General features: G+C 45.2%; 1 protein-coding gene across 1 annotated transcript in view; it reads left to right on the forward strand.

The window, feature by feature from the left end:
• The first annotated feature begins 2,804 nt into the window (after positions 1-2,804).
• The window catches only part of LOC309710874 (serine/threonine-protein kinase pim-1-like), a 67,832-nt gene continuing 56,403 nt past the window's right edge, over positions 2,805-14,233 (forward strand). Inside the window, exon 1 of the mRNA XM_082540704.1 lies at positions 2,805-2,892. The gene's annotated coding sequence lies outside the window, so the exon portion shown is untranslated. The remainder of the gene's footprint in view (positions 2,893-14,233) is intronic.

A 14,233-nucleotide genomic window follows, 5' to 3' on the forward strand; every position in this document is an offset into this window, starting at 1 on the left:
TGTAGCATCCACATAGTTTACCTGCTGCTCTCCATGCGATGTTCATCAACCCCATGCTGATTTTCATTGTATCTAAACTATTAATTACACTATTTTCAATTCAATTCAGTTGTATTTATACAGCACCAAATTTACAACAACAGTCACCTCAAGGCTCTTTATATTGTAAGGTAGACCCTACAATAATACATACAGAGAAAACCCAACAATCAGATGACCCCCTATCCAGTCTTTAAGTCTGACGTCACTAGCCGTGTCTGGGTCTAAACTCCGCTGCAGGTCCATATATCAAACGATCACTATGGCATTACTGAGAGTTGAAAAACTATCTAAAGTCTTTCATCTTTAATAAAATGATCAGCGTTCTGCTCTACCAGGTGTAACAATTGAGTTTAACATCCAGGAATCCATGAAAACGGAATTTATGACTTTTTTTTTTTTTTTTTTTTGTGTCCCGTTTGGATCTTTAGCATCAGAATTGTTGTCTTAAGGCCAAGAAAGATGCCAAGCGGATTTATTTTACCAAGTGGATCATCATGGCCTTGCCATATTGGTCCATTTGATTGACCTTTATTATAATTATGAATTTATTTTATTTTCAGTTGCTACAAATGGGACATGACTGGGGGATAGGACAGGGAGAAAGAATGAAAGAAAGAGAGGGAGAGAGAGAAAACCAAAGGGGAGAAGAGACGGTGAGAAGGGGGGGGAAGAAAGAAAAAACAAAAAACAAAAAAAAAACACCTGGGTCACCTGTATGGAGAAAAAAAACAGAAGAGAAAGCAAACAACAAAGAGCAACATAATAAAAAAAACGGCACCATCACAATAAACTAGCTAGCAGTAGATATCAGTAGATACTAAATAATAAACGATATTGTGCAGCACGCAAGATAGACAGCGCACAATGTGCTTTGAGGCAGCAGCCAAGAAAGCTGTAGTCCGCGTCTGTGAATACCCGTGTGTACACCTGTGTGCATACCTGTGTGGATCAGCATGCTTGCATTCCAAAGGTTTCTCCATGTAACGATCTGCTAGGGAGTGTGGGGAGCCACAGCCCCGTCCTCCAGGGTATGAAGCAGGTATGGAGGAGATCAAAACTCCAGACATCCAGAGGCCCCCAGAACACAAGAGACCAAGGAAGACCAACAGAGGGGCAGCCGCGCCACTGTTCCAGTAAGAGCTGAGGAGAGTCCCAGATGAGGGCTCACTCAGCAGCCGCGGAGCAGAAGCCACGGGGAGTTGCAGTGACGCGCCCGTGAGCTCCGCCGGCAGCCAGCTGTGCCTGAGTGACCGAGCCCCAGGCCAAGAGGCCGGGGGCACCCCACCTCCGAAGTGGCCCGAGCGAGCCCCAGGCTCCAGGCCCCGATAAGCGGCCGCCAAGGAGTGAGCCGGTGTGTACCCGGACGCCCACCCCCAGACACAAAGAACCAGAGGTGGGACCAAGTCATTGTTTTGCAAGTCTCAAGTAAGTCTCAAGTCTCAAGTCTTTCCATATAAGTCTTTCCACCCTGATTTACGAATAAATTCTTTACAAATCCTACCATGTGGATTCATGGATTTATTTTTCACATTCTGTCTCTCACAGTTGAAGTGTACCTCTGGTGCAAATTACTGACCTCTGTCATCATTTTAGGTGGGGGAACTTGCACAATCGGTGGCTGACTAAATACTTTTTTGCCCCACTGTAAATGCAGAGCTGTAGTCTATGAAGAGCATTTTAACATAATTCCCCCTTCTAGTGTCCAAGTGAGTGAGTGATGTGTGGAGGAGATGAGAGATGGCATCGTCTGTGGAACGATTTGGACGGTAAGCAAACTGTAGTGGGTCCAGTGTGTCTGGTAGTGAAGAAATGATGAAGTCTCTGACCAGGCGTTCAAAGCACTTCATCACTACTGAGGTGAGGGCTACAGGGTGATAGTTATTGAGAGAAGCAGGGTGGGGTTTCTTCGGGACAGGAACAATGATGGACTCTTTGAAGCATGTGGGGATCACCGACTGAGATAGAGAGATGTTGAATATCTCAGTGAACACAGGAGCTAGCTGGTATGCGCAGTCTCTTAGGATACGACCTGGGATGCCGTCTGGTCCTGCTGCTTTCCTGGTGTTCACTCTTTTGAAGGCTCTCCTTACTTCATGCTCGGAGATGACGAGCACGTTTCCGGTGCTGGCAGTATCTTCCTGTCTGCAGCCGTTAGCGCCACTAACACTAGCATTGTTGGAGTCCTTAGCTGCAGCCTCGAAGCGAGCATAGAAAGTGTTCAGCTCATCTGCCAGAGTCACGGCCGCGTTCGTCATACCGGTTGTTGGTGCTTTATAGTCCGTTATTGTCCTTAGTCCCCGCCACAGGCTCCTAGAGTCACTCTGTTGGAGTTGTGACTCTAGTTTCCTCCCGTAGCGCTGCTTCGCCTCTTTCACCGCCCTCCGCACGTTATATGACGCGGCTTTGTACGGGTCCATGTCCCCCGTCATGAGTCCCGTGTTGTAGGCAGCGGTGCGGGATCTCAGAGCGTCGCGGATGGTTTTATCCACCCACGGCTTCTGGTTGGGAAACGTTGTGATAGTCTTTGTCTCCACGGTATCATCCGCTAGTTTCCCGATGAATCCCACAACCGCTTCCGTAAACACGTTGACATCATCGTCGGAGCTGTTTCTGAACATGCCCCAGTCTGCGTCATCGAGTGCATCCTGTAACGCGGCCACCGATTGATCCGTCCAGCGCGCGACCTTCCTCTGAACCGGAACTTCCTGTTTCAGCCTTTGTTTGTATTTTGGGATGAGGAAGATGGCGGCGTGATCAGATTTGCCAAAAGGAGGGCGGGATTGTGCCTTGTAGCCGTCCTTGACCGTAGTGTAGCAGTGGTCCAGTGTCCTTTCACCTCTGGTGGGGCAGGTGATGTGTTGATAAAAGTTCGGCGCTGCGCGTTTGAGGTTGGCGCTATTAAAGTCCCCCGTCACAATAAGCGCAGCGTCCCGGTGTTGTGTCCGGTGCTGTGTGAGTGCCTCATGCAGCTCGCATAAGGCGGTGACCGTGTCCGCTTGTGGTGGAATATAAACGGCACTTATAATGACCGATGTAAATTCCCGAGGTAGATAAAAAGGACGACACATGATGGACAGTAGTTCCAGATTTGGTGTGCAGGAGCGTGTGAGAGGAACAACGTTCGCACTGTTGCACCAGTTGTTGTTCACCATTAAACACACACCGCCTCCCCTTGACTTCCCCGAGTCCCGTGTCCTGTCCATGCGGTGAACCGAGAAGAACTCGGCCGGCTGGATGGCGTGGTCCGGCACCGCTGGGTTCAGCCATGTCTCGGTGAAGCAGAGGAGATTGCAGTCCCGAATGTCTCTCTGGAACTTTACCCTGGCCCTGAGGTCGTCAAGCTTGTTCTCCAGTGACTGGACGTTGGCGAGCAGGATGCTAGGCAGAGGTGTGCGGTGTGCACGAGCTCTCAGCCTGTTCCTGACGCCGGCTCGCTTCCCTCTAGGCCGCCGCCGCTTCCCTTTGTTCTTCCTCAAGATCTCACTCGGCCAGCTCGGATCCGGAGTTAAAAACTTCGAATTGTGAGTACATTGTAAACCAATAGAAACAAGAGTGTCACTGTCATACCTAATGTACCCAATGGTGGTGATTTTGCCAATTTAGAAACGCTGAAAACTAACTTAAAAAACAAAGACAAAGAAAAAGTGGTCGGAGCAGTCGTGACGGCAGCCGACCTCACCGGCGCCATCTTTGTGCAAACCTCCCTCCACCCGCTCATTGTAGTGTTGATGCATGTGTGTTCTAAGGTGCAATTAAAACCCAGGAGGGCATGGAGCTACCTGCCAGAGAGCAGCAGGTAAGCGCATAGTCCCTCCTGCTAGCCCTCAATGTCTACGTGTATTTAACATTGAGAGGTGGGCAACGACGGCAGGGGTGAGGTGTACACCCTGATGGTAATTTGGACTCCGTGTATCGTGCCCACCCCCAAGATCCTATATGTATGTGTAATGAGAGTGTGAATAATGTGAATGTCTAAGTTGTGGGATAAAATTGAGGCAGAGGCAGCCAGAAGGGGACGGGGGGGGGGGGGGGGGGTAGCCTCCTCTGCACCCTGGTGACATACCCCTACTCCAAGGCCCTGCATGTGTGGGTGGTTGTGGTGGAGCGGGAAGAGGGAGGCAGCTGGAGATGGGGAGGGAAGGAAGGGAGGGGCAGTTGACCCCTCCCTGGGGCCAGCTCCCCCGCTGACCCCAGTAGGCACTCCCATACTCCGCGACCCGCCAGGGAAAGGGGGCCCAGGCCCGTCCAGACCGGGGCCCCCCGGCCCCACAGAGCCCGGGACAGTCCACCCAACCCCACCACAGAGAAAACTGCACCCACCCCACCATCCATTCATCTTCCAGACTACATGAGACAATAGACGCCCAGGCTGAGATCTTCCTCCACCTCTCCTGTATCTCCCCCTCCTGCAGAGAGTTCCTGAGGAGAGGAAAGCTCCTGCAAGGTGTGACAATCTCCCCCACCAGTTGAAGAGCCCCCCAGGCGGCTCGACGCACCGGCGGCACCCTGCGCCAGGGATGGGCCCCCATGCACCCACCCGCCCACAACCCCGGAAACACACAAACCAGGACCCGAGGCCCGGCCAGGGCCCCAGCCCAGAGACGGAGCGCCCCCAGAACCTCACGCCCATCCCGGACCCACCCAGGGGCAGACAGGCTACCAGGTCAGTAACCCACGTCCGTCAGCACAGACCCTCCCCTAGCCCCGCTGCACGCAGCCACGAGGAAACAGTCACCCGAGAGCCAAAAGAGCCCCCACCTGGACATGACCGCTACCCCGGGTTGAGCCCCCCAAGGAAGATGCCTCCGGGGAACCCCCCGACGCCCTAAGCCTGTCCCTACCCCCACACCAATCACAACAGTGAAGGCGGGACCAAACTATGACCCCCCACCCCAACTAGGTGATGGAGCTGATCAAAGGATCCCAGAGCAATTGATCTGATGTGGTGGCAGAGGCTGTATCAAGACTAATGTAATCTAATAGTTAATTTCTATATTGGTTAGAATTAAGATTATTTTTATTTTTCCAGTTCATGAGGACAGTTTTCTTGGCTATGCATAGGGCAGTGAAAACCTTTTTATGAATTTATGACATTTAACGGAGTTAGAAGTTAGCAGGGAGTTAGCTCGCTAGCTTCTATCTAAATACAATATAGCATGTCCTGACTGCGGGGTTTTGGAAACAAATTCAAACGTACAGCTCTGCTATCACTTCCAACATAAATGAAGACAGAAAACTAAACAGCAGTGACGTTTGTAGGGTTACTGAAGTTTGGCTAGCTGGTATATAATGATGTGCTACGTGACCGCTAGCGACACAGCTATGTTAGCATAATATAAACACGCAAACTTTTTTCCACTCGATAAAAGTTATTGTGAGGATTCTCGGTGGTCAGGAACAAATGTAATCGCATGGCAGGATGCTGTAAAAGGACCAAACTTCAGCCAGGAGAACAACTGAGATAATCCATCCACAATACGAGGTTAGTCATTCATATACTGCTGCATGGGCTGGGCTGTAGTTACATCCTAAGGTTTTAAAAACTGAGCTTAAATAAATGATTAGCGGTAATAAAAGCCGAGGGAGGTCAACAGGGATCACTGACTGTTTTAGGAGCTTTTTGAGATTAAATAGAAGAAAATAAAAAACATTAAACATGTTAACAACACAAAAGCCATATTAAACGCAGACTACTTTAGGCCCGGAAGTAGGATTCGTCACATCATCACTTAAAGACCGGATTAGCAAGCACCTTGGCGACAGTGGAAAGGAAAAACTCCCTTTTGACAGGAAGAAACCTCCGGCAGAACCAGGCTCAGGGAGGGGCGGGCCATCTGCTGCGACCGGTTGGGGTGAGAGAAGGAAGACAGGATAAAGACATGCTGTGGAAGAGAGACAGAGATTAATAACAGGTATGATTCAATGCAGAGAGGTCTGTTAACACATAGTGACTGAAGAAGAAACACCCAGTGCATCATGGGAATCCCCGGCAGCCTACGTCTATTGCTGCATAACTAAGGGAGGATTCAGGGTCACCTGGTCCAGCCCTAACTATATGCTTTAGCAAAAAGGAAAGTTTGAAGCCTGATCTTGAAAGTAGAGATAGTGTCTGTCTCCTGAATCCAAACTGGAAGCTGGTTCCACAGAAGAGGGGCCTGAAAACTGAAGGCTCTGCCTCCCATTCTATTTTTAAATACTCTAGGAACAACAAGTAGGCCTGCAGTGTGAGAGCGAAGTGCTCTAATGGGGTGATATGGTACTACAAGGTCATTAAGATAAGATGGGGCCTGATTATTTAAGACCTTGTATGTGAGGAGCAGGATTTTGAATTCTGGATTTAACAGGAAGCCAATGAAGGGAAGCCAAAACAGGAGAAATCTGCTCTCTCTTTCTAGTCCCTGTCAGGACTCTTGCTGCAGCATTTTGGATTAGCTGAAGGCTTTTCAGGGAGTTTTTAGGACATCCTGATAATAATGGTAAATGGCCTGTATTTATATAGCGCTTTACTAGTCCCTAAGGACCCCAAAGCGCTTTACATATCCAGTCATCCACCCATTCACACACACATTCACACACTGGTGATGGCAAGCTACATTGTAGCCACAGCCACCCTGGGGCGCACTGACAGAGGCGAGGCTGCCGGACACTGGCGCCATAATGAATTACAGTCGTCCAGCCTGGAAGTAATAAATGCGTGAACTAGTTTTGCATACTATTACATGAACTATGGTCTGTTTTCTTTAAAACACATCAAGCTTATATATGCTATCTACTATCCAGCTGCACTGCTCACACACCTCCCAGGTGAGGGGCATCCGGGAAATTATTGGCGAGCTAGGTGTCTGTGAAGGTTCTCAGTCATCCAGGTCATGGTACTCTAGAGCTCGGGAAGAAAAACTAGAAGCTTCTTCAGTTCTGAGGAATTGTAGACTTGCTTCAGAACTGAAGAAACTTCTCGGATGACGAAACTCAAACAAGTCCAGGTGCTTTTCTTTCCAAACTCCTTACATCAGCGAGTTAGCTACATCAACACTACTGACTCCAATAAATAGTTATTTAAGGTGGCCCTGTGAACAAACACCTGTAGGGCGGCTGTCTGCTAGTGAAGAATAGAGCATATTTTAAAATCTCATCATTTCTTTAGTTTTGTTTCCTTCTGAAATACAATCAATTAAATGGAAAATAATAAATTAAAAAGAATGTTAGTTTGTTTATTGACCAGAACTATTACGTGCGTTTGGGAATCATGTTGACATAACTGAAAAGTGAGAAGCTTTCAGGTTCACACAGACCTATGTGGAAGTCTTTTCTCTTTAAAAAGTGTCAAAAAGCTGTGTAAAATAACTGCAGTCAGACGTTTAGGAACTGCTGGTTGGTGAAAAATTTTAAGTCTATAGTTTATTTCAAAGATTTTACACATATGTATTTTTACATTTCAGAAAAACTGCCATCATATTCTAGGTAAGATTATTTTAGAGCATTAATTTCACATCTTTCAGGCCTTTGAGCGCGAGAGGCTTCTGGCATCCCGCGCTGCTGTTATTGGGTTATTTAAAGTTCTAGGTTGATCTGAATTCCTAGACGTCATTCTGAGATATTTGATAGATGTGGCTGCAATCTGCTCTTCAGGCCAACTGCTGCTGAGAAGCTTCTTTGCTTTTGTGAATAAAACATTATTGCCAGTGCATAAAAAAGCCCTGTTGCATTCTGCCCTCACCACCATCATTATTTCTAATTATTACAAAAGAACTGTTATTGGTCCAATCCTCTGCGAAGAAAGCCTTTTCCACACACGAAGGAGATTCAAGCTGTGCATTGTGATGAGACCAAGGAGGAGTTGCAGACTCAAATGAATCTCTGCAAAAGAACAAAGTTTTAACAAAGCCACAAGGTCGAATGACAAGGTTGAAATCTGCCTCGAAGACATGACTTTCCAGCTGACGACGCATCATATATCTGAATCTTCAACTAAACGGTACACACACACACACACACACACACACACACACACACACACACACACACACACACACACACACACACACACACACGGCGTTTCAAAGCTCATGAATATGAATATGTAGAGCCAAAAATGCGACCCACCTTGTGAGCGGATCCCTGGGGAGCGGATTACACCAAGTCAAATGTCATGTGCCCTGTGGGGGGGGGGGGGGGGGGGGGGGGGGGAGCACTTTTACAAACGCTCATCTGCATCCACCACAGTCAAGCTAAAAAAAGAAACTGAAAGTATGTTCTGCCTCAAATATTTTGCCTGTGCCATCACTGTTACCATGGTAACCAGTGCCTCTAATGACCTGTCAGGTTGAATTTATACAAAGTAGTTAAGTAGGAGGAAGGTGTACTAGTTGCCTGGATGTAATTGTACGCTTAAGATGTACAAGGGAAAAGGAAAACATCTGTAATAAATGGATGTGTCTAATCGTCGGAAGGGCCAGTGAACTGCACAACAGCACGGGGATGCTTTATGCTTTAGACTGAAGAAGGGCAGATGTGTGTCTGTTCCAAGCAAACGCCGTGTAACCCAGTTATGGTTGAAAAGAAGAGATCAGGCAGGTATTTCTAGACTTACGGTTCAGTTATTCTAACCTTGAAGAGGATCGGGTAAAATAACTTTCATGGAGAAATGCCTTCGGGAAACAATTAGGAGTATTTTGATAGAAATATTGCTTTCAGTGCCGCACTACTCTTTTCATTTTTGATGCCGCTCGCAGAACATTTCCCGTTATCTTTCTTTATTAAATGAAAGCACGTTTCATCATACAACAGATTAAATGTCCAAATCATCTGCTGGTGTCATTTGATTTCAAAATACAATCACACAACATCTTCAAAATAAATGACTTTCTTGAGCAAATTAAAGCTCCTTTTGTAAGATGCTATCAAATTCTGATACCTTTTGGGAAATGCAATGTTATCTGCTGTAATAGAGCAGCTGTGTCACAGAAGAGTATTTATACATCATGATGGGTTATTGTGTGGCTGCAAAGCAATAATTAAAGGAATATTTCTGTGAAATACAAATACAGATAATAATGCAGAATGTTTCAGATTTTGCATGCAGTCGTGTTAAAAACTAAACACACCCGAAGTAAATGCTTTGTAGAACAACCAGTAGTAGCAATAATTCAGTATGACTTCAACAGTCTCTCACATTATTGTGGAGAGGCTTTGGTCCACTCGTCATCAGTTTATAGAGATTTGCAGCATTTATTTACAGTGTTGGGTAAGTTACTTTAAATCAGTAACTTAGTTACATTACTAGTTACTTCTATCAAAAGTAACCCAGTTACTCGTTACTTCAGAGTAACTAGTTACTAGGGAAAGTAACTTTGGTTTTACTCAGAATTCTCTTGTTAATGTGTTGCTTCCATAACTTTGCCAGTCTTCTAGCTTGCTTACTTGCCACAGTGCACTGTGCCACCTACCAATAGAAAGGAAAAAATAATGTGCATATTTCCACGAGAGAAATCCCACGTATGGACCCTCATCGACTGCCGCCAAGATTCTAGCCTACGTCACAGTGTCATGTGCGCTTTTTACATCCAACACAAAAACTGCAGTCGTGGTGCTTTGATTGTACTTAGAACTCGGAAATTCTGCCTTCTGAACAGGAAGATGTAGGCAACACCAGACTGCAGATGACTTGCATACAGAGCTGGACTGGGACAAAACATCGGCCCGGGCGTTTTGACTAGAGACCGGCCCACCATTATAGCAAAAATCATAAAGCCTTTGAATGAAAATAAACACAGTTGTGACAGTGATGTACACTGTTTTGATGGTATATATTAGGGGTGCAACGATATTCGTATCGATATTGAACCGTTCGATACAGTGCTTTCGGTTCAGTACGCATATGTATCGAACAATACAACATTTGTAATTTATTTGATCAACTTTCCTTCTGACGATGCTGTCTGTGTTGAGCGCTCAGTGAATCTGCGTTCGACTACTCCGCCTAGGCTGCACTGTCGAGCGCAGATCCACTGAGCGCTCCACACAGACAGCATCATCAGAAGGAAGAGCGCAGGGCAAGCTAGCGAGACAGAAGTTAAGCTCTCCTTGCAACATGGCAACTTGAACCTCCCCCACCCTCATTCAGATCTGGCGTTTGGAATTATTTTGGTTTTCATGTGACGTATGACCCTGAAGGTAAGCGAGTCATCGACTAAAGTAAAACAGTATGTTGGATGTGCCATGCAATGCTTAATTACATGGGTGGGAACTAGTGTGTTAGCGCAGTTAGCTCGTTAACGTGTTGGCCGTCTAGCCCCATGCACAGGGCGATCAGGGGTAGCTCGTTAACGGAGATTTGCCGTGTTGTGGCGTTAAGGTCATTTCAACGAGATTAACCTGAAAGCACTAGTGGGAACACAACGAATATGACTGCACATTTACATCATCCTAGTGCAAAGACAAGTGGAAGCAGACAAAAACGACAAGCATGCATGCAAACTTTACCCGAGTCATTTAGACAGCCGTTAGCACATGATTCTCCTTATGGGGACCTGATATGTTTAATATGCTGCTGAGAATATAGCCCAGAAGAAGCGTATAGTATAGCTTTTATTTTGGAAAGAGACATTTCTCTGTAATAAACTCTCTTTTCCAAAGATGAGTGATTCCTCAATCAGATACAGGGCTCGCAATATCGCTAGCCCGACGTCCTGGGGCTAGCGATTTTTCCAGTCGGGCTACCAAAATCTATCTCTTCCCTGCCCGTCGGGCTATTGTAGGAAGGAAAAATATATGTCAATGCTTTTGCATTCTTTCGCAAATGTAGCTGGGTAATTATGTCATTGGCATCGGTGAGCCACTGTCAATATGTGACATATTGAAATCGCGTTTGAATTTGCGCTTGTTTTTTGCTTTCACTTTGCAATCGTGCGAACGGTGTATAGAGAGCGACAGCACTGATCTGTGAGTGATGATAATTTGTGCACCAATTCCTCTGACATCGTCTTATTAATCGTTAGCTTACTATGCAAACATGACAAGTGAAATCTCCCGCAGCTTAAACATGTGAGAGGTTGATCGCGCAGAGAATCGCTGAGCTTATGTGAGTGCCTGTGTAAAAGCAGCAGGATATATATTTTAGTTCTGCTGAGCCAAATAAGACAGGTCAGGGTGAAGAAGTGACAGCCAAAGAAAAGCTTACCACAAAACGTAGAAGTTATGACAAATCAGACTATAAGGCAAAAAGAAAGTGCAGCTTTATGGTTTCATGGACAAAATAATTTCTGTGGCTGCAATATGACGAGCTAAATAACCAGGGCTGCACATAAGTGGTCCGCAGGTGCGCATTCGCTGTCAAAATAAAAAACACGCACAAGGGTTAGGGTTAAATTTAAAAACTGTACTTTTGAGTTAAAATATATATTTATAATTTTAATAAATGACAAATTAAAAAGGCATGAACATTTTTTTTGTATCGAAAAAATATCGAACCGTGACACCAAAGTATCGAACCGAACCGAACCGTGAATTTTGTGTATCGTTGCACCCCTAATATATATGTATCAATCTATCAATCGTTTGTTGTAAGATTCAGATAATTATTTGTTAAAAGCGAGACATTTTAAATGAGAATAAGAAAGAAAAGTATTTCTTTGTGCCCCCCTGGCAAAACTTTACTAGACCCGCCCCTGCACAGGTTAGAACGTTAGAGCACTTTTGCAAATATGTGATGTCTTGATGAATCGAGCAGATATTTGAAGTTTACTCAGAAACATTCTCGCATGAAAATATCTTAAAAGTTTATTTTGTGACCCAGAAAGAGTAATATTTCAAACTCGGACACTCTGTGTTCCTTCGCCACTGCCTCGTTTGAGTTTTGGACCAAATGCATTCTGGGATATTGCATTTTGTCATTTCGAGCTGGTTGGAGACCAGAACAGCCAATCAGATATTTTTGCATCCAAGTCTGTGATTGGCTGGTTTTGTGGCACAAATATAACGGTGTAGAGAAAGAGTTGAGCGCGCACGGGCAGAAATGTTGAGAGTGCAAGCAACACATTGCGAGCGAGCGCAAATACAAAACCTGAGCGAGAGGAGCTGCTGTTGTGTGTGTTTGTGTGTGTGTGGATAACAGCAAACACTGAAATACAGTTTTTGCATGCAGCAATGAATTTTGTTCACTCAAATTTAGCTTTTTTTCGCTCAAAATAAATTTCTCCTCAAAATGCAACACTTGCACCTGCAAATTGTTTTTACATGCGCTCAGAATAGTGGCACAAAAATAACGCCATACTGTTCAGCTCTGATGGTTCAGTAAGGACATCTCCTGGTTTCATCTTCATGTTTCCCTCTCACCACATATCCAAACCGACATCATGACCAGCAGCTTTACAGCTGTGGCTCCAGCAAACATCAGCTGATACTAGAAATTAATATTAAATATATTCTAACAACAGCTGATCAAGCTTAAACGTGCTGCTGTTGTTTAGCGCGACATCCGCTGGTTTCCTGTTTCTGGCACAAAGTGGGCGATAAACAAACAAGAGAGCCGATCAGCTGATCATTGATCAGTTTCATGATTGAAGTAGAAACAGGACAGAGAGGGGGAGAATGAGAGGAGAAGAGGCAGCTGACACAGAATAACTCCACCTTTGTGTATTTTTCATTGTAGCTGAATTACGGGACAAACTTTGTCCCTTTTCACCTCAATACGAAACGTGTGATATTTTCTCTGAATACGAGATGATTCTGTTTTTTACAGGACGGTTGGCAACTCTACTAACTAACCTTATGAACAAAATAAAGTTCACTATCAGTAACATCATAGCACCCACTCAGCTGTATATAAACTCCATCATGCTAGCTAGTAGGCAGTATGAGTTATTGTAACTGACTGTAAAAAGTCAGCACAGCTAAAATAAACTCCACCTAAACTTGGTTTATATCTGACCCAGATAGACTGCTGGTCATAACTTCTTACCTGAAGTTCAGTTCACCTGACACTCGGACCGGCGGCCGCCTCGGGTCTCTCCTCCTCCTGCGTCCCGTTTTCCTTCATCCACCTGCTGGCCTCCACCACTTGCTAATGTTACTGAATCTGTGGAAGCTCCACGGTGCCACCACTAAACAGTTGAGTTATTTTTTACACATCTGCCAGCATCTGGCCAATCCACCACCTTTCATTGTTTATACCGTTACGGAAAACAAATAAACATCGGCATATCAAAAGGAAAACTTACCATAGGCGCACCGAGTCCAGCTATGGCTGCATATGTGTTTAGTAGTAATTTCTTTTTGTAGAGGGCTAGCAAAACAACCGTTTTCGAGGGCATTGCCATATTGGAATCCCGACTTCTCTGACGAGGTTAACCAGAATGCTGTTTACTCGAGTGTGACATCATTCCCAGGTCCGTGTTCCGATTTCCGAGGTAACACACGAAGTAACGAATAACGACCCTATCTACATCCCAGTAACGACTAACGCGTTCTTGATTTTGGCATAATAACTAGTTACCGTGCTCGTTACCACAATAATAACGTAATTACTGTAACGCGTTACTTAATAACGCGTTAGTCTGCTGAGGCGCCCCCTCCTGGGAAGGTTGTGGTATTTTCTTTAAACACAGTTCCGAATGCTCCAAAACTTCTGCTTTTACAGAGTTTCTCACAACTGCTGATGATCAGTTCATCAAGTACATCAAGAATTCCTGTGGAAGCTGTAAGAGTGGAGTTCAGTTAAAACTAAGTACATGTGCAAATAAGTGTTTATATATAGACACACATCATTTGTCACTGCAGCTCAATATTCAGGTTTGTTAGCGTTAGTTGAGAGTTCAGTTCTAAATATGGCAACAAAGCAATGATTCAGAATAAGTCTACAAACCAGCGAGCGACGTCACCATGGCTACTTTCATCTTTGCATTCGCTATATTTGTCTAGTGAGTTGTAGTACGCAGACATAGTGTTCACAGCACATGATTTATTCTTAATAAAACTGCTCACTGAACACAGGAAAAGCCTTGTTTCCATGGTGTTCTTGCATTTCTTCCATTCGAGTTTTGGCCCACATGTCCGGCACATTAGTGGCCTTTGTGATGGTTTGAATGAACAGGGTACAGATGTTTGGAGATATTAAAATACTAAAAAACATGAATCTTTATTGATTTTCCAATGATTTCAGACTATATGTCGATCAAGAAGATTCAGAAGCCAA

Source organism: Aulonocara stuartgranti (genome assembly GCF_965226115.1).
Source record: "Aulonocara stuartgranti genome assembly, chromosome: 7".
NCBI classification, from domain to species: domain Eukaryota; kingdom Metazoa; phylum Chordata; class Actinopteri; order Cichliformes; family Cichlidae; genus Aulonocara; species Aulonocara stuartgranti.